A 23467-nucleotide genomic window follows, 5' to 3' on the forward strand; every position below is an offset into this window, starting at 1 on the left:
AACTGAGACAAAGAGAAGATCTGTAATTTGCCCACAGTCAGACAGAGAGTAATGGCAGAGCTGGGATAAGAACTCACTTGGGTTCCAGAGTCCGTGGTCTCTGCTACCAATCTGTGCTGCCAGGACACATGAGCGTTCACTATTCTTTTGAAGCGCCTTGCCCAAAGTCACGCAGCTATCAAGTGGCAGAGCCCAGACTGCTCTGTACCCAAGGCTTGAGCTCTTTCCCTACTGAGATACAATTTAGCATATCAACTCAGCTCCTGAAAGAGCTGCCGTATGGATACCCCGAGTCAATATTCAGAGCCTGAATACCCTACAAACTCACCATGCTGAGGGTCAGACCTTGAACCTTTCTAAATAGCCTTCTGGCCTCCGATCAAGGTGTAGATACCCATTGAGGATACACTTGAAATGGCCAGGTCTGCTAACCATCTTAGTTACAGTATTGATCTCTCTAGGGTGGAAAATACACACTACTACCCTGCGGTAAATGGCTCTTTGGCAGAGAAAAGAATCCCCAGTCCAAAACTCATAAACCTTTTCTTCTGTGACCTACGAAAATATCTGGGTAATCACTCTCGCTCGGACTAGAACCTGAGACTTCCTGACCCACAGTGGATTGTCTGTAGTGGCATACGCTCTGAGTGCTTATAGGGAGATTTACTGCCCTTGGTCCTGGAAACTGTGCTGCCTCCTAAGAAGAGAGTTCTCTGCTCTGCAGACTCAGTGCCAATTCGATTGCCTTTCCTTTCTCTCACCGTGTCAACACTCCTTAAAGGTATAGGATTCTTTATGTAAGCCGAGGAGCAAGTATTAGGTTCAAGATAGATAGATTCAAGGTGCTATGAATCTGGGTGAAACATTGTGGGTGTAGCAGAGTCCAGTTAGAAGACAGAAACACACCAGTTATTTGAGCAGAGATTAAATCAGTTCTGGCTTGTATGGGTGGGGTTGGCTGGGGGGCTGCTTACACAGGCCTGGGAGCCCACCTAAAGGTGAAGTGCCAAGAACTGAGGGAAACAAGTAGTAGCATCTGACTGTTAAGTGCCAGGCTAGTGGAAGACAATGAATGTTCTTGACATTTGGCCTTGACGGAGCAGCAGAGTGGAAGCTCTGCCTCTTTGTTACCTTGGGCCTTGTGCGTGGACCACGTATACCACACACGGCAGGAAAAGGAAGTCTGGGGTCTCAAGGGCAGGCACGCAGTGTGCCAAGAATAGCCTTGACCTGCAGGGAGATGCCCTTGTTAATCCATCGCTGCGGCAAGCATGTAGTTTGAGGGATTTTGCTTTTCTCCAGTGGTCATGGAGCTGCATTACCCAACAGGAGTTTGACAAAGGGGAAAGAACAGAGATTTTGGACTCAGCCAGCTGCTAGTTTGAGCCTTGGCCCTGTCATTTATTACTTGTGTCACTAGGTCAGGTTTCTTCATATGAATGAAAGGGCCAATAATATCTACCACGATTTTTTTTTTTTTTTAAATGGATGCATTGAGTACCTGCAATGTGCACTGCTTACAGTAGGTACTCAACATGTGCCGGCTTGGTGTGCACTTACAAGAAAGTGGAGATTACTTGACTGTGATCTGAGCAAATTAATTAGGCCAGCATATTGAATCTTGGCCTTCAGCATCCTGCTCTAAGCAACTGAGTCAGGCATATAATTACTTAAAGAACTAAGCTTATACACAGTTTTAGTTCAAATATTTGAATCCGTATCAGTGTTTTATTCTGGCACCAATTAGTAACTCCTCGGTTGCTTTGCAAATCCAGTTTGCATTTGCCACTTTCAAACCGGGCTGGCATTAAAACAATAACAACAACGACAAACCCATTGCCGTAGAGTTGATTTCCACCCGTAGACACCCTATGGGACAGAGTAGAACTGCCCTGTAGGGTTTCCGAGGCTGTAATCTTTTCTTTTTCCTACAGGGCAGCTGGTGGGTTTGAATCACCGACCTTTCGGTTAGCAGCCGAGCATTTAACCACTGCTCCACCAGGGCTTCTTTGGGTTGGCATTACAAGGCTTAATTCTGGCAGGTAACTGTTGCAGTTGCCCAGTGGAGCTGCAATCTAGAAATGGCAAAGTGTTTCATTTTAACTATGAAATTTAACACAAAGAATACAGCTGCTCAACCGGGCAGTGACAGTGTATGTTAATTTGATTTATAGACACGCAATGTACCGTCCCTAATGTTGAATGCTGGAAGACTCCAGCAGCCTGATACTGGCGTTGCAAATGAGAGTCTATCGTTATGGGCTAGCCGCACGTGTATCAGCACACCTTCATGGAGCAAATAAAGCTGTGAGAGGCTGCCTTTGCGAGAGAGACAAGGGGTGTTCTCTGGCATGGTGTGGATGAGGGCTGAGCTTCCCCAAAGACTGGCTTTTCTGGAGGCATCCATCAGGCTTCTCTCCATGAGTCTGATCCACTGGCAGATCCAGGGTGTTCCTCTCAGGGAAACAAAGACCCTCTGTAGTGTGGGAGCTGTTTTAGGGCTGCCATTCGGCTCAAGGCATGACCTCCTTAGAGAGAAACCTTCAGTTTCCTGGGAGAGCAAAAGAGGGAGATAGACCCCTCTCACTGTCTAGCTGTAATTCCCCAGAGTGAACTTGTCCATAAACTGATACTGATGAGACATAAGCACGGGAGTATCTGTGGTATGTGTGTGGTGGTGTGTGTGTGGTGTGAGTATGAGTTGTGTATTGTGTGTGTGATGTGTGGTGAGTGTGGCATGCGTATGCGTGTTGGTGTGTGTGTGTGATGTGTGTGTGGTATGTATGTATATGTGCATATGTGTGGTGTGTGTACGGGTGTGTGGTGTGTATATGTATGTGTTGTGCATGTGGTGTGTGTATATGTGTGTGTGTTGTGTGTGGCATGTGTCTGTGGTATGTGTGTATATGTGTGTGTGGTATGTGAGTATATGTGTGGGTGTTGTGTGTATGTGTGTGTGTGGTATGTGTGTGCTGTGTGGTATGTGCATATGTGTGTGGTGTGTATGTGTGTAGTGTGCATGTGATATGTGTGTGGTGTGTGTATGTGCATATGTGTGCAGTGTGTATGTGTGTAGTGTGCATGTGATGTGTGGTATGTGTGTATGTGCATGTGTATGTGGTGTGTATGTGTGTAGTGTGCATGTGATGTGTGTGGTGTGTATGTGTGTAGTGTGCATGTGATGTGTGTGGTGTGTGTGTATGTGCATATGTGTGTGGTGTGTATGTGTGTAGTGCGCGTGTGAAGTGTGTGGTGTGTGGTATGTGTCTGTATGTGCATATGTGTGTGGTCTGTGTGGTCTGTGTGTGTGTGATGTGTGTGTCGTGTATGTGTGTGCGTATGTGTATGTGTGTGTGATGTGTGTGCGGTGTGTGGTGTGTGTGTATGTGTGTTTGTGCATATGTGTGTGGTCTGTGTGTGTAGTGTATGTGTGTGTGCATGTGTATGTGTGTGTATGGTGTGTGTGTGGTGTGTGTGGGGCCTGGGTCTCACTGTCACACTGTGGACTGACACTGTAGAGATCTAGATTCATCAAAGACAACTCAGTACATAGCCAGCTCACTTTCTTTCTTTACCTTTCTATATTACTACAAAAATAATCCATCGACAGAAGATGTAGAAAGTAGAGAGGAAAAATCAGTCATAATCTTACAACCCCCTCATCATGACTGCTGCTGTTTTGAGACTTGCTCTTCTAGTGTTTTTCTACATGGATATAATAGCATATCAGTAGTCACCAGTGGACGCTGCATTTTAGGATAATGGGTTACCATATTAAATTGCTGCTTAGTCTTCATAAACCTCATGCTTAATGGCTGTGTAGTATTCCATCCAGGGCTGTGCCATTAAAAAAAAAAAATCAATGCATATTGTTTTATTTGGGTGGCAAGCTTTCAATATAATAAATAGCACCATTCTGAACATTCTCCATTCTGTCAACCCCCCCACCCCCACCCCACTTGCATTCTTTAATGCTGAGCTTGACGCAAGTGCTTGTAGCTGGGTGGAGTTATTCACCTCAGCGCCGACAAGCCTCTGCTTGAAGGTGTGATGTAAGGCCTAAAATTAGGGCTTGACATGATGTACTGCCTTGACATCTGGTGAAACTGGGAGGGACTTGAATAACCAAACTACAAGTTCTTCTCCCACTTCGATGCCTGCAGGTAAGGGACCAGGTGCAGTTCCTGTTTATCCGTGAATAGCAGGCTTCAGTTCTTCAGAATCGTTCAACAAGTCAATCACATCCTCCCCCAGGAAGCAAGGGCACCCCACCCTCTTGATACTACAATGCCTGCCTCCCACTGTCTCTGCCTATTCACTCTGTTCTTGAGTGCAGCCCCCGTCTGGCCCTGTATGGTGTGTGGTGTCCTCTTCCCCTGGGCTGTGAGTACTTGCAACAATAAGTAGTTGTTGATCTCAGCTGTCCAGTGTCGGGTGTTGTGTGTTTTTGACCGTCCCCGTAACCCTAGGGCAGGACTCCTTCCCTCACCAGTGGGGCGAATAGGAGGTGATTGAAACAGAGGGTATGGTCGGCACACTCAGCACACTGCTTGTTAGTAGCCCCTTCCTCAGGGGTCTGTGTGGGGCCTGGGGTGGAGAACAACAGCAATGGGTACCCAGTTAAAAATGTGCCCAGCTAGCCCTCTCATCCCCACCTCCCCAAAAGTGGGCTTCCTATGCCCACCCCACCCCCACAAACACAGACTACTGCACACTGCAGTGGGTAGTTAAAGAGCATTATGCCTTTTGGGTTGAGCCCTTGTTTTCCCTCTTTGCCCCATAACCATTGATTCCCAGAGGCATGTTTTCCTTTTTATCTCGACACAGGCAGGACTTCTCAGAGTGGGTTAGAGTGCAATGAAACAATTTTTTTCCATGCCTTCTAGTAAGGCCAGACTGCCCAAAGGTCATTTCCTAGGATTTTTTTTGGGGACCTGACCCCCTTTGGATCCATGGTTCTCAGGAATTTGTGCAGGTTTCCATGCTGTTAGAATCCCCTAGCCCCAGTACACCATCCTTTGTTGGACCTGCCTATGGTAGATGTTATATTTTCCTTGAGATTCTTTCCCACCACATCCTTTGTACTTCCCTTTGAAGCCTGTCTTCCGTGTTACTTTTCTAGCTTCAGACTCTCTGACAATCCCACAACATGCCATGTCTGTAGATGAAGACATGCTTGCACCCAAGCTTGTAGTTCCTCATACATTATCCCCTGTCTTCCTCCTCTACTTCTGTATTCCAAGGCCATTGGTCCTTCAGATCATTTTACTCTGTGGAGATTAAATTATTTTATACTATTAATGCAACTGGCATCCGTGCACTGAAGCGATAGGGCAATTCTAGGAAGAGGGAGACTGTGGAAAGTCTCATTTCTACCCCTTTGGGTTTCCTTCCATGCCCTTAACACCAGAATCACGATGAGTTGCCCTGACTAGGAAAGCTGACCTTCAGCCATGCTCTGGGAATCATCCCCACTCCTCCTTGAAACTATCTTTGTCTCCTCTGCCCTCTGATCAATGATGACCTTCAGAACATAATGGCTGCTGGTTCATTTGTCTCCCGAATTTCATGCAACTTCACTTTCAGCCATCTCCAACCCAGAACCATACCAAGAAAACGATTCTGGGAAATATGGCTCCCAGTGTAACCAAGTTGACAGAACAGTTCAGCACAATAATGTATTGCTGCTGAGGAAGGACATGGGAGCTGGGAGGTCAAGGGACACACGTATGCTGCGCTCCGTGTATAACCACACCGCCCCTTACCTTTCCCAACAAAAACATATGCAAGGAATGCTTGTGTGTGGAAAAAAAGAAGAGGAAACCAGAGGCTCTTGTCTTTTTTGTCAACCCTAACAGGTTGGAACTTCCTCATGACCTTCCATATAGTTCATTCCTGCTGCCCTTTTGGCACAGTTCTTTCCCCTCGCCGACAAGATTGCCTATGATGTTAGTTTTTAACATGCATTCACCTGTACAAAAAAAGAAAAAAGGTGCTTGTCTGCATGCACATATGTGTGTGTGTGCATGTGTGTTTGTGTGCACATGTTCATGTGCAATCGAGTATGTGTGTGTGTATGCATGTGTGTCTTGGGTGTTATGTACCCCTGGCCTAATTTAGTCCTGGCCCCTTTGCCTTTAAGGATGGCCCTTTGACCTATGCCAAAGACACCCAGAGGACAGGAGAGCCCAGAAGGAGGGCTTGGAGAGAGAACCAGGGAGATGTTAGCTTCCTGGGAGATAAAACTCATACAGCACACAGGGGGGTTTTGTTCCATTAATTTTTATAGGGAGAGGCACATTCCCTGCTGCTTTTAGACTGCCTCTCCCTCAGGCACAAAGCCAACTGTGTGTTCTCATCCAACCAGCTCTTTTACAAATAGCTTGGGAAAGAAGAGGCAAGGTTGAGATAAATGCATCCATTGCAGGGAAGCCACAGTCCCTTGATGAGATGCTTGGCTTGCTCTTGAAAGATCTGGGGGAGTGGGGAGAAATGAGGTGGAACAGGGGTGAGCTGCCTGAAGCCCATCAGTGAACAGCCACTGCCCCCCTTCAGCTGCTACACGGGGTGCCTGAGTGTGAGAGGACTGACCTCACGAAGGTGAACTTGGCACTATGACTTTTTGCTCTCCTTGAGCCAGACACTTTGGTGTTTGTCATCTATTAGACTGAGCATCTACCAAAGAGCAGGGGAAGCCATCAAAGGCAAACACTCCCATTCTTGATGGAAATTGCAACCCTGGACTCTATAAAGGAGATTCGGTGGCACAGTGGTTAAAACGTTTGTCTGCTAACCATAAGGTTGGTGGTTTGAGCCTACCAGCTGCTTCGCAGGGATAGATGTGGCAGTCTGCTTCAGTAAAGATCACAGCCTTGGAAACCCTATGGGGCAGTTCTACTCTGTCCTATAGGGTCACTATGGGTGAGAATCGGCTGGACAGCAGTGTTTTTTTAATTTTTTAAAATTTCACTGGGCGGTTGAACATTGGGCTCTATAAAGGGGTTGGGTCACCAGGCATATCTCGCCAGGAGATCTCGCCATTTTCTTGTGCTGGTGAGCGTGCATGGCACAGAGAACAATCTGTAGTTAAAAGAACTAGGGCATGGACTGCTGACCCCACAGTCTTTGTAAACCGGGCCGCAGTAAGGCCAGTGTCTGAAAACTCAGTCTACCCTCCCAGAGCCCCTTAGCCCTCTCCTCTGGTAGCTCATTCCCCTGGCAGTCCACCAGCTGCCTGGGGCAGGGACTGATTTGTCGGATCTGTGTGTCCAGTGCCCAGACAGTGGCCGCCGTGGATGAGGGCTCCTACACATGAGTAAAATGCCTCAGCGCCTCCCTTTAGCCTGTCTGACCCTGTTTCCTACGCCTCTTCCCCTTGCTTACTGTGTTCCAGCCACAGTCTCCTCCTTGTTGATTCTTTTTACCGCTTTCTTTTTAACAGCTTTATTGAGATACACCTCATATACCATGCAAGTCACCCATTTAAACTGCACAATTCAATGGTTTTCAGTATTTTCACAGATACGTATAGCCATCATCACAGCCAATTGTAGGTCATTTTCATCACCTCAAGAAGAATTTCTTGTTGATTTTTGAACACACCAGGGACAGCCTTTGCATGGGCTGTTCCCTCTGCCTGGTGTGCTTTTCTCCCAGATACCTATCTACAGGGTTAAGTCCTTACCTCTGCTCAAATCTCGCCATCTAATGAGGCTACTCATTTAAAACTTCAGCCTGCCCCCACCCCTCACACCCATTAACACCATCTCCTTTACTTGTCTTTTCTTCCATAGCATTTATCAAAAAATTTTTTTTATATGCTAATTTTTTTTGTTATATGCTAAAAGGGGCCCTGGTGGCACAGTGGTTAAGAGCTCAGCTGCTAACCAAAAGGTCAGCAGTTTGAATCCACCAGCCACTCCTTAGAAACCCTATGAGGTCATTCTAGTCTGTCCCTTAGGCTTGCTATGAGTTGGAATTGACTCCATGACAATGGGTTTTTTTTTTTTTGGGGGGGGGTGGTTATGTGCTATATAATTTACTTATTTGTTAAGTTTTGTTTATTTATGCACTTCTGCATTTAAGAGTAAGCTACTTGAGGACAGGGATCCTGGTCTGTTTTGTTCCCTGATGTATCCCAAAGACACATAGCAGACACTTAAGAAATGTCCAGTGACATTTGTTGGAACTGAGGGACAATATTTCACAAAGAAAATTCACTTTTTTTTTTGGTGACATTAAGCAAGGAGGACTTTTTGTCAAGTTAGCACTTAAGACTTGCGCTCAAAAATTCCTGCACTGAAGTGTGTTAGCAGAGAGATGGGATGCTCTAATATAACAACAGTGATGGTTATAGGTAACGATGAGGATTTAATTCATAACCAATGTATAGTGCTCTACTGATGTCACACGCCTTATATTTGTGTTCACAGTAGTACTTTGTGAAAGGTAAACCAGAAAAAAAAAACCAAACCCAGTGCCGTCGAGTTGATTCCGACTCATAGCGACAGATATTATTACTTCCAATTTTTTTTTCCAAATGAGCAAACAGGCCCAGAAACTTAACTGACATGTTCCGGTTCACAGCTAGGAAGCGATGTTGGTGGGTCTCCAACCCAGCTATTCTGAATGCTAGCCCGTTGCTATTTCTTCTCTATCACAAGGACTTCCTTTCACATACAGGCTGTCCTTGGGAGCCACATGGAAGAAGTTCAAGCCAGAATGGCTGGGATGAGGCACAGAGTCTGCGAACAAGAGTTTTCAGGTTCACCTTCTACTGTGGGTTCACCTAAGGGCAGGCTGGCAGCTGGAGCTGCCAATATCTAGATGCAGGATTTCAGAACAGAGCAGGGTGGATCTACATGTAGATGTTTTGTTATTGTGTGTGTGTGTTTTTAAATTGCATAAACAACATAGTTCATGCAGGGAGTGTTGACAGAAGAGTCACCAGGGGGGGTGGGCACTGCTGCCTTCAGCCAGCCTGGTTTGGCTGGGACCTTTTGGTGGGAGGGCATCCTTTAAAGCAGTGGTTCTCCATAGGGCAATTTTATCTCTCAGGGGCCATTTGACAATGTCTGGAGACAATTTTGGTTGTCACAACTGGTAAGGGTTGTGCTACTGGCATCTAATGGGTACAGTCCAGGGGTGCTGCTATGTATCCTACAATGCAAAGGACAGCTCCCACAACACAGAGTTCTCCAGCTCAAAATGTTAATACCAAGGTTGAGAAACCTTGCTCTAGAGTATAGTGGGAATGACAGCTTCTGGTTCCCATCCTGCCCTTGTTTTTCATGATCTCCAGTTCCTTCCACCCAGAAGAAATGGAGAGAAAGCTAGAAATCTCTCTTTAGAAGGCTCCCTTCTTGGAGATTAATTGGGAGAGGGAACAAGGACTTACAACCTCCCACACTCTTAGCTCACCACCTGCTGCAAGTTCAATTGTGTCCCTGCCTACTCCAAGCCCGGAGCGGGGGAGCTACTGGGTTGTACTGACAGGTGGGTCTGCAGCTTTCAGATGCCCTCCTTAAACCAGGACAAGCTGATGAACAACAGGGTGGGAGAACAGTGTTTTCAGCTGCCTGGAAGCCCAGAGCATTGCGTAACCCAAATGAACTCCTCGGTACAATCTTGGGCTCTGACTACTACTGCTAGAATGCCGGGGGATATTTGTTCTAACTCACCCAATTGGTATTGAAATACTTTCCAAATGAAGGATAACGCTGTCAGCTACAACTCTGGAAATTAGCATATGCCTGCCAGTGTTTGCTTCCCTAACAAATAAAGTCAAGTTACAATCTCTCTTATAAACAGTGCTTTCCATTTCTCAGAGGACAATATTGAGTAATGGATTACAAGACCCACACATACTCACACATATAATTTTTAAAGAATATTAGAACTGAAAAAGGAAAAAAAAATTAAGGATTTTTTTTTTTTTTATACTCTTACTTAATAGATGAGGAAACAGAGACCCTTCAGCAATTTACATGATTGGCTAAAAGACCCGAGTGAGTTAGTAGCTAACCAGTTCTGGAACCCTGGTCTAGCAAACTTCTAGCTGTGCACGATCTCCACTGCTTAAGGATGAAATAACCGATTAGAGTTACCAGGATAGAGGCATCCCTTGTCTGGATTAAACTCATTTCACAAAATCTTAAGTTTAGGATCTGATCACACAGGACATCAATTCACATTATGGAGATGTGACCCAAGGCTTGGTCACTCTTGTTTGAAACCACCATGACCTTGACCTACAGGACTTCATACTGTCTGGCTCTCCTCTTAGTTTTTGGTAACCTGCTTTGTAGTCTTTCCTTTGCAGGCTTTTCTTCCCTTGCGAGTCCTTAAACTTTGGGGTTCCTTGGGGTTAGTTTGGAGGTCTTCCTTTTTCCACTTTACATATTCTCCTTAGATGATCTCAGGCCTTCCCTTGTAGCTGCTGCCCATATCTCTTTGATGATGTGAACCAAATCTATCTCTAAACCGTGTGTGTGTGTGTGTGTGTGTGTGAGTTTAGGCTCTGTCAGGAAAGGCAGGGATGGGCCTAGGATGTTAATGACTTGCTTCGTGGGTTGGACTTCTCACTGCGTGAGAGTCTTATGTTCCTCACCAGACTCTGAGTTCTGCCAGGGTCTTTATCTCCACAGTGCCCAACTACTTAATACCTAATAAATAAATAAATGCAGAAGGGAACCTCAGAGTTGCTGTATTGATGCAGAATACTTCTCGTACTGGTAGACTATGGATTTGGCTACCTTCTTTGGTTATTTACTACCTGAAGAAGGGATTCTCAGTCCTGCTGGTACATCAGAATAATCTTAGAGGGTGTTTTTACTGCTGAAGATGCCAGGGCCTCACCCTTGATCTCCTGAATCAGAATCTTGGGGCGTGGGGTCTGGGCATTTTGGGCTGTAGGAAGCTCTGCTGATTATTTTTTTTTGTCTGCTAGATGAAGAACTAACAATTCATAAATCCTTCTACTGGGAGATTTGTTTTTTCTGTGAGAACACATCTTTAGTATTCAGTAGGAACACAGGATCCTCTTTGTAGTCATTATTCCTGGAATACACCTGTGGTAGGTGTCTGCTTTGCTACTAAGTATAATTACTGCCCCTACTAGCTGAACTCTATCCTTTACCCAAGTAATATAAACTTGCTACCACTGTGTGTCTGAGGGTTGTATTTTGGCTGATCCATTAGTGTATGGGAGTCTTGGATATCCATCGCATCCATTATTCAAAGTAAAGAAGAATTTGTTTACTTGTTTTAGATGCTGGGATTATAGTAATGAACAAAATAGACTAATATCTTTGCCCTCACAGAACTTATGTTCTCTGAGGAGATAGTCAATAAACAAGAGAATTAAGATATGTTTAGATGGTAGTATGAGCTCTATTAGTTATCTAGTGGCTTAAAACAGCAAATATTTCTTTTCTCACAGTTTCTGTGGATAAGAAATCTGGGGACAGCAAAGCTGGGTGTTTCTGGTTCAGAACCTCTCATGAGGTTTTAGTCAAGATATTGGCTGGGGTTGTTGTCAGTTGAAGCGACTGGGGCTAGAGGATCCATTTCCATGATGGTTCACTCATATGGCTTTTACCAGGAGGCCTCAGTTCCTCTCCATGTGGACCTATCCATAGAGCTACTTGAGTGTCCTAACAACATGGCAGCTGACTTCCAAACCCAGAGCAAATGATCCAAGAGACAGAGTGCACAAGGAGAAAGCCACGATGTCTTTTTTGACCTAGTCTTAGAAGTGGCAATGACTCTTTCATCATATTCTATTTGTGAAAAGTGAGTCAGTAAGTAAAGACAATACTCAAGAGGAAAGGAATCAGTCTCCATCTTCTGATGGGAGGGATATTAAAATCTGTAGGTATATTTTAAAACAATCTCAAAGACTAAGGGAAAAATATAAGGGGAGATATGAAGTGCTGGTGGAGGGTGTTTGTCATTTTAGGTAAGATGACTGGGGATAGCCTCAATGAGAGGATCAGACTTCAGAGTAAATACCTGAAGGAGGTGAGGAAGTTAATCATGGAAATATGGGGATAGGGATCATTTCAGAAAAAGCAAATAGCAGGGTGCTAAGTTCTGGAGTGAGAGTGTGACTGGAGGTGGCCTGGTGGGTGGAGGGAGTGTGCAGGAGGAAGGAGATAAAATCAGGGAGGTAATGTGGAATGGATTGTGAAAGGCTTCTCAGATCCACGTAAGGACTTCAGCTTTTACTCTGAGTGAAATGGGAAGTTAACCAAAGGTTTTGAAGGTGATGATTTCTCTGTTCTATGGAGTATAGAGTGTAGAGAGGCAAGGACAGATGCAAGGAGACCAGTTAAAGGCTTCTGTAACAGTGTAGGTGAGAGAGATCATGGCTTGGCCATGCAAAGGGGTGAAAGGGATGGTGTGAAGGTGGATAGCAGAAGATGTTTTGAGGAGTGGCTGGATTCTGGATATATTTCGAAGGTAGTGCTTTAGGATTTGCTGAGAGATTGGACATAGGATGTGAGTTAAATAATAGAAATTGAAAACAAAGAACTAAGGATGACTCCAAGGGCTTTGGCTTGTGCAACTGGAAGAGTGAAGGTGGCACATGTAAAGATGTAAAGGAATTAACATACATCTTGACAAGCTTGATCTATAAAACGAATTCAAACTTCTTCAGTGAAGATGAGCATTTTCCTTTCACATTTTTAAACCAGCACAAAGACTCAAAGGAAAACAATGATTATTAGATCCTCTGATATCTACTTTTCCAATTAATACTCCCCAAATTAGAAAAGGACATGGGCTTGATTATTTTTGTAACCATCGCTGTTGGAATTCTAAAAGAGTGAGGAAGATGGTTAATAAAAAAAAAAAAATTAATAGTGTCTGCAAAATGCTTGAAGTTCCTGATGCTGGTGTACCTAACTTCAAAGATGGACAAATAGGAGATAGCTGGGATAGAAAAGTAACCCGTATAGATGAGAAAAAGAAAATTTACAAAAAACTCTCTCTTGATATGCAAAACAAACTAGAAAACGCTTGCTTATTTGGTTAAACAGCCTCATTTTAAATATTTTGAAAATTTATTCACTTACCCATCCTACAAATATTACTTGAATGCTTATTATTCATTAGATACTGTTCATGGATGGGGACATTGGTGGTTCAGTGGTAGAATTCTTGTCTTTCAGGTGGGAAACCCAGGTTCGATTCCCAGCTATCACACCTCATCTCAGCCACCACCCATCTGGCTTGCGTGTTGCTATGGTGCTGAACGGGTGTCAGTGGAGCTTCCAGACTAAGATGGGCTAGGAAAAAAGACCTGTAAATCTACTTCCAAAAAGCAGCCAGTGAAAACACTATGGATCATAACAATTTGACCCGCATCTGATCATGGCGATGGTGCAGGACAGATCAGCGTTTCATTCCACTGTTGAAGGGCTCACCACGAGCCAGGGGTGACTCAAAAAAAAAAAAAAAAAAAAAAAGGCAGTTAGCAAAAACAACAACACTGTTTAAGGTTCTGATTTAAGACAGAAGTATTAGGCTGAACCATATAAAATGGCTGATATTTGACCATTCATGCCTGTAAAAGCGGCAATTTCATATTGTTTAAGGGAGTATTTCATGGATAAAAATTTGAGGTACAGGCTGATTGCTCCAATTGATGTCATTTTACCCTGTATGCGTATGGTGACATTCAATATTTTAGTGTCAATTTCTCCCGTGCTGTCTTTGTACAACCTAATAATATTTCCCCAATTTCATGACTGAGTTGTCCTCGCTTCTGTCTTTTTATACCTGCCACACCTGCTTGCTGTAATTTAAACTTCTTTCCCTCTTTTCCTGTCCTCTGTGTAAATGTAAAGCAGCTGTTTCCTGACACCTGTAGGGATGGTGTCCCTTCATGTACTTGAACTTATCTGTAAGGTCGTATGATGAGGTATTACTAGGCCTGAGGATGTATTTTATAACTAAGCACATCACATCTCAGCCATTCGTGGTATCATTTTAGAGTATTAAAGACCGGTCTGAGCCGGTTACGGTCTGACTCTGAGCCCCAGCTGTATGGATCTTGCACGGTTATGCTGTCTTGCATGTAACATTTGTGACAAGCTTAAGCTGCTAGTAATAGTGTCCCAGGCTTGACGGCAGGTTTAGGCAAGGCCAGTTTATGGTGATGACCGTCATTTGATAATGCCCTTCAATTTCTTATTTCAGAGCGGGATGCCTGTGAACCAAACCAGAACTGTCTCTCGGTACACAGGCAATTTTAAGATTGCAATAAGCAGTAGGCGTATTTCTGCCTTCCCTTGGACTCACCTGCATTTTTTATTCCAATACAACATATGCTCGGCCCTGCATAATTCGGAAATGCAGTATTTTATCACTCTGTTGGGAAGTTACTCATTTCCTATTATGTGGCTTCTCTAGTGCTCTGTAACTTCATTTTGCATCGTCCCTTTCTAGAAAACAACATTCACTGAGGCTTTCCTGCGTTAACTAATACAATTACGTTGGAATCGCTACAGAATGTGTCCACACTGGAACACAATTGATGAAACGGGGATGCCATTATTTTTGCCTGTCTTAATTAGTATTACGCACAGCACGACTCAGGTAATACTACAGTCCAATTCATACCCGGTTTATTGTGAGTAACACCATGAGGTAGAAAGAATGTCTGTAGATATTGAAAACAAGGGTTTTTTTTGTGTGGTACATAAACCACTAGATGAACTGAGAGAGCATTACACAGCACCCGCATTCCCAGAGATTTATCTGATTGCCTTGAAACCCATTAGACTGTTTTTCTCCCCTTTCTTTATCACATTTGGCTACAGGCACAGCGGCTGTCTCTTGCAACATCTATGATTTGATTGCATCCATCGCCTTTAAAAATCCAGGTCTGCGAGCCCGGTTCCAACTTTAGATGGAATTGGTGCAAAGGGATGAAGGACGAAGACAGCCGATTCTTGCCAGGCTCGGAGTGATGGCTCCATTCCAATCACATTTCCCTTTAACGAGGATCCTGAAGCGCCCCTAGCTCCCCGGCAAGTGCCATGCTGCATCCGGCGTAATGGCTGCACTTGATGGATAATTTATGCAAACAGAACACAAACAAGAAGTCATTAAGCCACCCGACGAGGGTCCTTGACTTTTGCAAAACCAAACAGTTATTCTGATTCTGATGAGTTTAATTTTACTTTTGGTCGAGTACTGATGAATACATTATATTTAAAATAAATATTATATTATCAATATTCATGATCAAACTGAATGTCATTCGGTGTTTAGGATTTTTTTTTTTTTTTTTAAAGAATGATATACACAGCTTGATTCTCAGAGTCACAAAGTATTAACGTTTAGACACCTCAGCCCACCTAAGTCTGGGCCAACATAACCAGATGAAAAAAAAGAAGCGGAAGGCATCTATTATTTGGGTATTTGCAAACACCCTTTCATTTCCACCTGAACAATCCTTATTTTGTATTTATAGCCCTAGGATGTATGGGGCAGTTCTACTCTGTCCTATAGGGTCGCTATGAATCAGAATCGACTCGACAGCACTGGGTTGGGATGTATGTTACTGTGACTTGGGTAATTAGACACAAAGAAAGTGTAAGCCACTGGACAACATAAAGGAAATGGATATTGAATATGATCTGGCTACCAAGTGATTAAAATCCTCTTACAAGGAAATTAAAATTAAAAAAATAAGGGTTTAGTGTGCACAATGCCTTTGTTATAACTTGAGTGCCACGTGAGTGTCCAATATTTGAATGTTGGTTTACATAATATGTTGTGTTCTCTGTGCTTTCCAGATGCCCAGCAGTTTATTTGAGTAATTTTAATTTTATTAGAACAGCATTCTATGACTCAGTTGCTATATGGTGTTGCTGGGAGCGTTCACGGGAAAATCATTAAACCCTAAATGGTCCTGGCAGGTAATCTCACTGTCTTTTCAACTTTCATCTCCGAGAAGGTGGTCCCTGTAGATTGTTTAAAGGAAAAGAAACGTGGTTATACCGAGTACAAATAACAGTGCTGCCCCTGGATCCCTTCCCAGTGGAGCAGAAGAAAGGGCAGCTGTAAATCTGTGGAGTGAAACCCTTCAGGCGTTACCTGTGGGTGGACCAGGAGACAATGTGCCTCCTAGGTTCCGGTACAACATGGCACTGGGCCTCAGGGCCCTTCAGTCCCAGTCAACGCCAGAGGGGACAACGCCCCAGCACCTGTGGTGGGCAAGAGTCCCAGGACCACAGCTGTGGCAGCTGTATCTCCAACAGCCACTTCCTCTACCACTTCCGAGTGACATGGGACATAAGAGGAACAGGCAGGTCAGGAGCCCCCAGCTTCAGGAGAGGGATTCTTACTGGAAATTCAGTGTGAGGCAAAAAAGAGGTAGAATTGGGGAGGATGCAGTGGAGTGGAGAAGCATGCTTTCTGAATTTCCAGGCCCTAGATTTTGAGACAGGAACCCAGACAGAGGAAAAAAAACAAAAAACAAAAACAAAACGAAACAACCCAAGAAAAACTGTAAATACGCAGTCCAGGGGTAAAACTGATCTCAAGGAACAAGATTGGGGAATGGTCAGTCTTCTTGTAGATTTTCAAACACCCTTGGCTGCTACAAAGGCATGAGCCACAAAGGATATCACTAGCTCACTGGAAAAGGAATACTGGTAGCCACACTCTTGAATTTCTTATTGATGCCAAGATTTCCTTGTCCACAAACTCTTATTCCCAAAATACTTTGGAGTCCTTGCCAAAAATGCAGTACTCTTGTTCTCTCCAGGGAGTAGAGAGAAACCAGGATATTTCTCCCTCCCTCTCTGCCTTTTGAAGAATTTTCTAGCAGTGGCTGCATATCTTCCATGGTTCTATGGGTTTAGTGTAGGTTCTTGAATTTAGGTTTTTAACACGAACCCCAAACTGATTCTGATGTAGATGACCAGTACCACATTTTGAGAATCGTTGTTTTAGACACTGAAGTCAGGGATCCTGTAGCTATGCAACTATCTCTATTTCATAGTTTTAAAGACATCTTTATTTAACTCATGGGCCTCTGAAGAGAGCTAATTTTCCTGGGCCTCCCTGTTTTGTAATTCCCCTTTCCACTGAAAGTTTTAAACCTTCGTACAAGAGTTGAAATGATCTGTATAGGCGATTGCTTTCAGTGTGGCTTCAGTGCAAAATCCATGAAGACTTCTATATACCAATCTGTGACCCTTGGTTATGAGTCTAGAGACCCAGGTTAAAAAAAAAAAAAAAATTCTTCCCTGCTCCATTTGGGGGGGGAATCTTTTTTTTTTTTTTTGTAGGAATGAATAAATGGATTAGATAGGAAAAAATGGGTACATCCCTATGATATGGATGTAGCCTTTTAATTTTACCCCACAGCCTGAAATAATACATCAATATCTATTTACTTATCTATCTAGTTATTTTTTTGTCCATGGCTGTCATTGTTCACACTTCAGCAACTGTGTTTCCTAGGCTCCCTTGCCAACTGGCTTCTGAGTCTAACCAATAGAGATACATGCAGAAGGCTGGAGAAAGGGGTGTAGGGAGAAACCAGGGTTATGTTTCCCGCTTTCTGCTTTCTAAGTAGCCCTGGTGGTGCAGTGGCTAGGTGCTTGGCTGCTAACTGAAAAGTCGGCAGCTTAAACCCTCCAGCTACTCCATGGGAGAACGTTATGGCAGTCTGCTTGCATAAAAATTATAGTATTGGAAACTCTATGGGACAGTTCTACTCTGTCCTAGGGACACTGTGAGTTGGAATTGGGTTCGGTTTTATTTTCCTCTACCTTCTGAAGAATTTTCCAGCAGTGGCTACGTATCTTTCATGGTTCTAGGTCTTCACTGGCCAGTTTCTCCTTTCATATTCTAGCTCTTCTCTGGGCATATCCCCTCCTCCCCACGTTCTTTCAGCCCAAGGATGCTAGCAACTTTATGCTGTTACTAATCCCTGGTTTGCTTCTCAGCAATTCAGTTGTCTGTGTAAAGTAACTTTCTAATTAACTTTACTCTGTTTAAAATACTTAGAAAGGAGCAGCTCCTACTTCCTGGCTGCATCCTGACTGATTCACTGACCACAGGTATAGATACTCCCTTGCACAGAGCTTGAAGGAAGGTCGTGTGGTGTAGCGTAGTGGATCTAGAATCAGAATGGTGGAGTTAAAGATTTGACCATGGGCAAATTTCATCTCTTTGGACCTGTTTCTTTGGCTGGGAAACGCTAATGAGTGGATTGACTCCAAACTTCTCTTTTGTCCCCACAATAACTCTCTCACAAAGGGAATAAGATTTAGACTTTAATAGACTATTGAGAGCCATAGAAATATCATGTATGATCTGCCTCATGTTATGACTTATTATAATTACTCATTATAAATGCTCACTATATATAAATACTCATTATAAATATAAGCACTCTTTTATGCTGAGCCCAGGCATAGCTTCACCAATAATTTTCAACATAATGATCTTGGCAGTGGATAAGATTTGGCAAGCAAGTCAAAACCCATTTTCCACCCATGATTTCAAGTCTTTGCTTTTTTTTAGGTTCAGAGACTGAGGCCCAGAGAGGCTAAATGCATATCAGTTGCAAGGGAAAATACATTTTTATTTTAAAATTATCTTGACATGTCAGCATAATTACTATACATACACACACATATGTATGTGTATGTGACATATATATGTACTTACTATATACACCATATATACATTCCAAATACATAGGTTAAAAAACAAAAAAAGAAGAAAACCAAACTCATTGTTGTGGAGTTGAGTCCGACGAGTGGCAATCCCATGTGTTACATAGGGTTTTCTTGGCTGTAATCTTTACAGGAGTAAATTTCTAGGCCCTTCTTCTGTGGTACAGCTGGGTGGGTTTGAACCACAAGCCTTTAGGTAAGTAGTTGAGTGCAAACCATTGGAACCACCTAGGCAACTGGGCAACATTTTGTGGTGTTATACACAAGGTCTCTATAAGCTGGAGCCAACTCGATGGCAGTTATCAACAACAACAGCATATATAAAACTATACTTAAAATCAGAGAATTTATTTGAACAGGAAAGGCAGCTAGGAGGTCATCTAATCCAACACCTTCATTTTAGGGCTGAAGAAAATGAAGTCCACTTTCTGAAAACAGGGATATATGTGTAAGTTCTTGGAGGAAAGTGAAGGAAAACAATTGAAACGGCAGATTCTTTTTTCTTATTTTAGTCCATTAGTAGACCTTTTTGGTTGGCAAGTGGTTTTCCACCTCTAGATGCCCACCAATTTTTGTGCCTTTATTTTGATGATTAGCATGCTTATCAACTTTTTATTTTGGACTTTTGGAATTTAGGGAGTCGAAAAGTTAGTCTGGCAACTGTCATGGGAAATAGCAGGATAAAGAAACCCACAAATGGCTTTCGATTTCTTTTAAAATTGACATATCTCAAGTCTGGTGAAGTCAGCTTGTGTTAAGTCCCACTGAAGTTCTATCCTTGTAGTCCTACATAGGAATAAGAAAACAAAAGGTGGTAGACAAATATAAAACTTCTGGGGTTTACTTTCGCAGCTCATTTTTGGCAGAGACAGAGGGATTGTAGAGTATACGAAACTCTGTTCTACTTTCTCTAATCTGTCTACCTGCTGATTTCTTAATTGTAAATGGTACAATGGTGATTGCCATAGATTTCCCATTCATTGTAAAAATGAAAGTGTTTGAAATAAGGAGCAGAGCAGTTGATTTGTTTGGTTACATTTCACAGAGACAGTCCATCCCTGATGTATGTGCTCCAGATGTTGGTGAGCATTAAGACAGAGCTTTTCAGAAAGCTGAGGTGGAGATTTTTCCTTGCAGTTCTGTCCAGTTCATTATTTGTATGCCATATGTTCTCTTGAATTTGCCCCTCTGCTATATCAATTAAGGTCTTTTACTTTCGTTGTTATTGTTGTTAAATTGTGGTTGTCTCTATGTTGAAGAATTTTCATTGAAATGTTTATGGTTCACAATGCACAGCTCCTGAACCATACCCATGGCAGGGAGGTAGGAGAAATAGGACATCGATCTTACCAGTTGGGTTTATAGCTTCATTGTCTGGTCTGGTTTTATGAGAAGACAGCACATGGAGGTGGAAGAGAGAAATTGCTAGGGGGTAAACGTGTCCTTTGAAATGCCATCTTGGCTTCTTGACAAGGTAGAAAGAAAAAGCCTATGGTGAATTTGTTCAAGTACAGCGATGGAAAGAAGGCAGAGCTGACTTTTTTGGCAGGGAGCTGGATTTTCCCTTCTCACATAGAGGTTAGCTTTCACTTAGGGCACGCTCTTCCGCGGGAGAATGTTAAGGACCATCGTTATGTACCTGCTCAGCTAAATAGAGGGTTTGATTGTTGGTGGCGCCACCACAGAGAGGGTCAGCCAGACCACAGGTAAAGCCAGAGAGGCTCTGGGGGCTTCTGTAGGATTTTATTGGCCAACTGGCTTGATTCCTCATTAACTCTGCATCCTGAGTATCTGTCCTAATTCCAACGGTCCAGTTGGCTCTCTATTTATTTGTAGTGGCCTAAATTATCAACTACCTTAATCACTACCTGCTGTAGGGAGAAAGAAGGGGCAGTACTGTGTGGTTAAAGAAGAAGAGTAAAGAATATGGGATCTGAATTCAGATTGCCTAGGTTCAAATGTTACCTCTACCATTTATCAACTCTGTGACTTGAGCAAATTTCTTCACTTCTTTAAACCTCAGTTTCCCCATCCATAAAATGGGAACAAAAAATAGTACCTATCTCATAGGATTGTGAGGATTCAGGAAGATTAGTTATATGCAGAAATTTGCCGTGTCCAGCCCATCTGAGTGCTCAATAAATGTTGGCTTTTATTTTTTAAGAGAACTTGACGTTCCTTAAGGACATTATATAGGCACCAAAGACGTGACCAGGCAACCCAAACTGCCTCCAGCCCCAGGCCTGAGGCCACCCTGTGAAGACAGAGGGGGAAAACTTTGGTGGGATGCTGGAAGTTTGCTTTTCCTTGATGTTCTTTCTCCTCTATGAAACAGGAAGTGGTTCAATGCGGTGAGGAAGGGCTTGGTATTTTCTGCTTGGGAGGCATCTTTGGCTCTGGGAAGCTAAGACATTTCTGTCTCCTTGGGGCTGGCTCTGGCAAGATCTTGAAGGGTGAGAGGGATGGAAGGAACAGTGAGGTTTTTGTATTGTTTAGTCCATCTCAGCAGGATATCACAGAAAGCAGGAGCCCCATTGGGAATATTGTGAATTCAGTGGGAATGGCACTTTTTTCTTTAATATCTTAAAAATAGCATTGTCTGACCCATTGCCGTCGAGTCAATTCTAGCTCATAGCAACCCCATAGGACAGAGTAGAACTGCCCCACAGGGTTTCCAAGGAGCACCTGGTAGATTTGAAATGCCTACCTTTTGATTAGCAGCCTTAGCTCTTAACCACTATGCCACCAGGGTTTCCAAGCGAATAGCACTGTAGTGGTAGAATTATAGATGGGTGGCTCAATCTAACCACCCACTACCCACTGCTGTTGACAGGATGCGTAATTTTGCTTATTTTCTGGTAAATACGGGCTGCTAATCCCAAACTAGAGGATTAGACCTGTTTTCCTGCCTGAATTTCCAATATGTTCCTTGAAAGTACACCTCTCTGAGGGCAAACATGTTTTGCTGGGGGATAAAATTAGGCATGGAGTCTTATTGGACACATTTTATTATTTTATTTAATATTTATTGTGTGGGTGTTATGTGTAAAGAAATGTAATAGGCACTGGAGTGTGCAGCAGTGAACAAGACAGACATGGTCCTTGCCCTCATAGAGCTCCTAGCCTAACCAGCTACTCACAGGCAAACTCACTATGGTAGCTTGTCTCCAAGATGGCCGCTATCAATCCTATTACTCAAATGTCTTTGCTATGATCAACAGAATATAGAGGAAGTGATGCTACTCTAGTTCAGAGCTTGGCCTTTCAGAAAACTAACAGATCCTGCTTCCTCTGCTTTGGATCCCTGCCTAGTCACATAAGATGTCTAACTACACTGAGACTGTCATGCTGTCAGGAAGCCACATGAAGAGGCTATGTGGAGGAGAACTGAGGAACTAATGGATAGCTAGAATCAATGCCCCAGACATATAGCCTACTCAGGCTATCTAAGTCCTCTCCAGCTGTTTGAGCCACCCCTTTGTGCTCTCATTGAATTTTTAAAAAAATTTTATTGTGTTTTAAGCAAAAGTTTACAAATCAAGTCAGTCGCTCATAAAAAATTTATGTTTTTTTCTGTATACTCCTAGTTGCTCTCCCCCTAATGAGACAGCACACTCCTTCTCTCCACCCTGTATTCCCCGTGTCCATTCAGCCAGCTTCAGTCCCCCCTCCCTTCTCATCTTTCCTCCAGACAGTAGCTGTCCACATAGTCTCATGTGTTTACTTGAGCCAAGAAGCTCACTCCTCACCATTATCATTTTCTATCTTATCTTATAGTCCAGTCCATCTGATTGAATCCTTGACCCACAAAACTAAGAGTATAATAAAATGGTGGTTGTTTTATGCCATACATTTTGGGGTGGTTTGTTAGGCAGCCACAGATGATTAGAATATTCAGTGTCTCATCCTTCTTTGATTCCCTAGAGGCAAACCCAGTAATTAGCATAGTGAGTGCTTTTTATACACGTTCATTGGGTTTTAATAAACCATGCCCAACTCTTTCCCTGCATTTGCACCCCTGTATTTGAGAACTTCCACATTTGTCTTGAGGATGAGTCAGACTCAAATTTCCCAGAAAAAAAGCTACCCTGAAGCAGAAGTTAGGGCATAAACTGTAAGCAGGGCTGGATTGCTCAATAAGCAAGGTACACACGGACCAAATTGTGCCTTTTCACCAATCTGCAGTGCACAATTTCACCTCTCCCCTACCATGTCAAAGATGCAGTGAAACCCATGTGAAATTTCTCACCACAGATTAGCAAGTTAAACTCGTGTGTACCTTGCTCAGTTCAAGCTGGTACATATTGTGCTTACTGGTTTATCTGCCCCTGGTTTGGCCTGAGTCCACAGGATCTGATTTCCCAGACACTCAAAGGCCCTTCTGTCTTCACCTCCCTACACACCACACACCTTTCAGAGTTTCAAAATCAGCTTGGCCTTGACACTAAGATTCTTGAGGACTTACAGCATGAAGGTAAAGATGCATTGCTTCCAGACTGTGGAAGCTGTGTCTTCTCAGAAGTTCGTGTGGCTATGATTCTTCAAACCACCCTCAGAAACCCACTTTTGGCCTGATTCTTGGCCTTGATCCTGACTGACTCTCGAACTCTTCAGCTCTGCCTCTTGGCCAATCTCTTACAATGTACCTTCACAAAGCCTGTGTTGAGGCAATAGACTGCCCTGCTTCCTCTGGGCTCCTGTAAATCAACCCTCTTTAGTTTCTGAGACTCCTCATGTTCTGTACAGTCCTGTTGGCACCC

This window comes from Elephas maximus, chromosome 6 (assembly GCF_024166365.1).
Source record: "Elephas maximus indicus isolate mEleMax1 chromosome 6, mEleMax1 primary haplotype, whole genome shotgun sequence".
In the NCBI taxonomy this organism is placed as follows: domain Eukaryota; kingdom Metazoa; phylum Chordata; class Mammalia; order Proboscidea; family Elephantidae; genus Elephas; species Elephas maximus.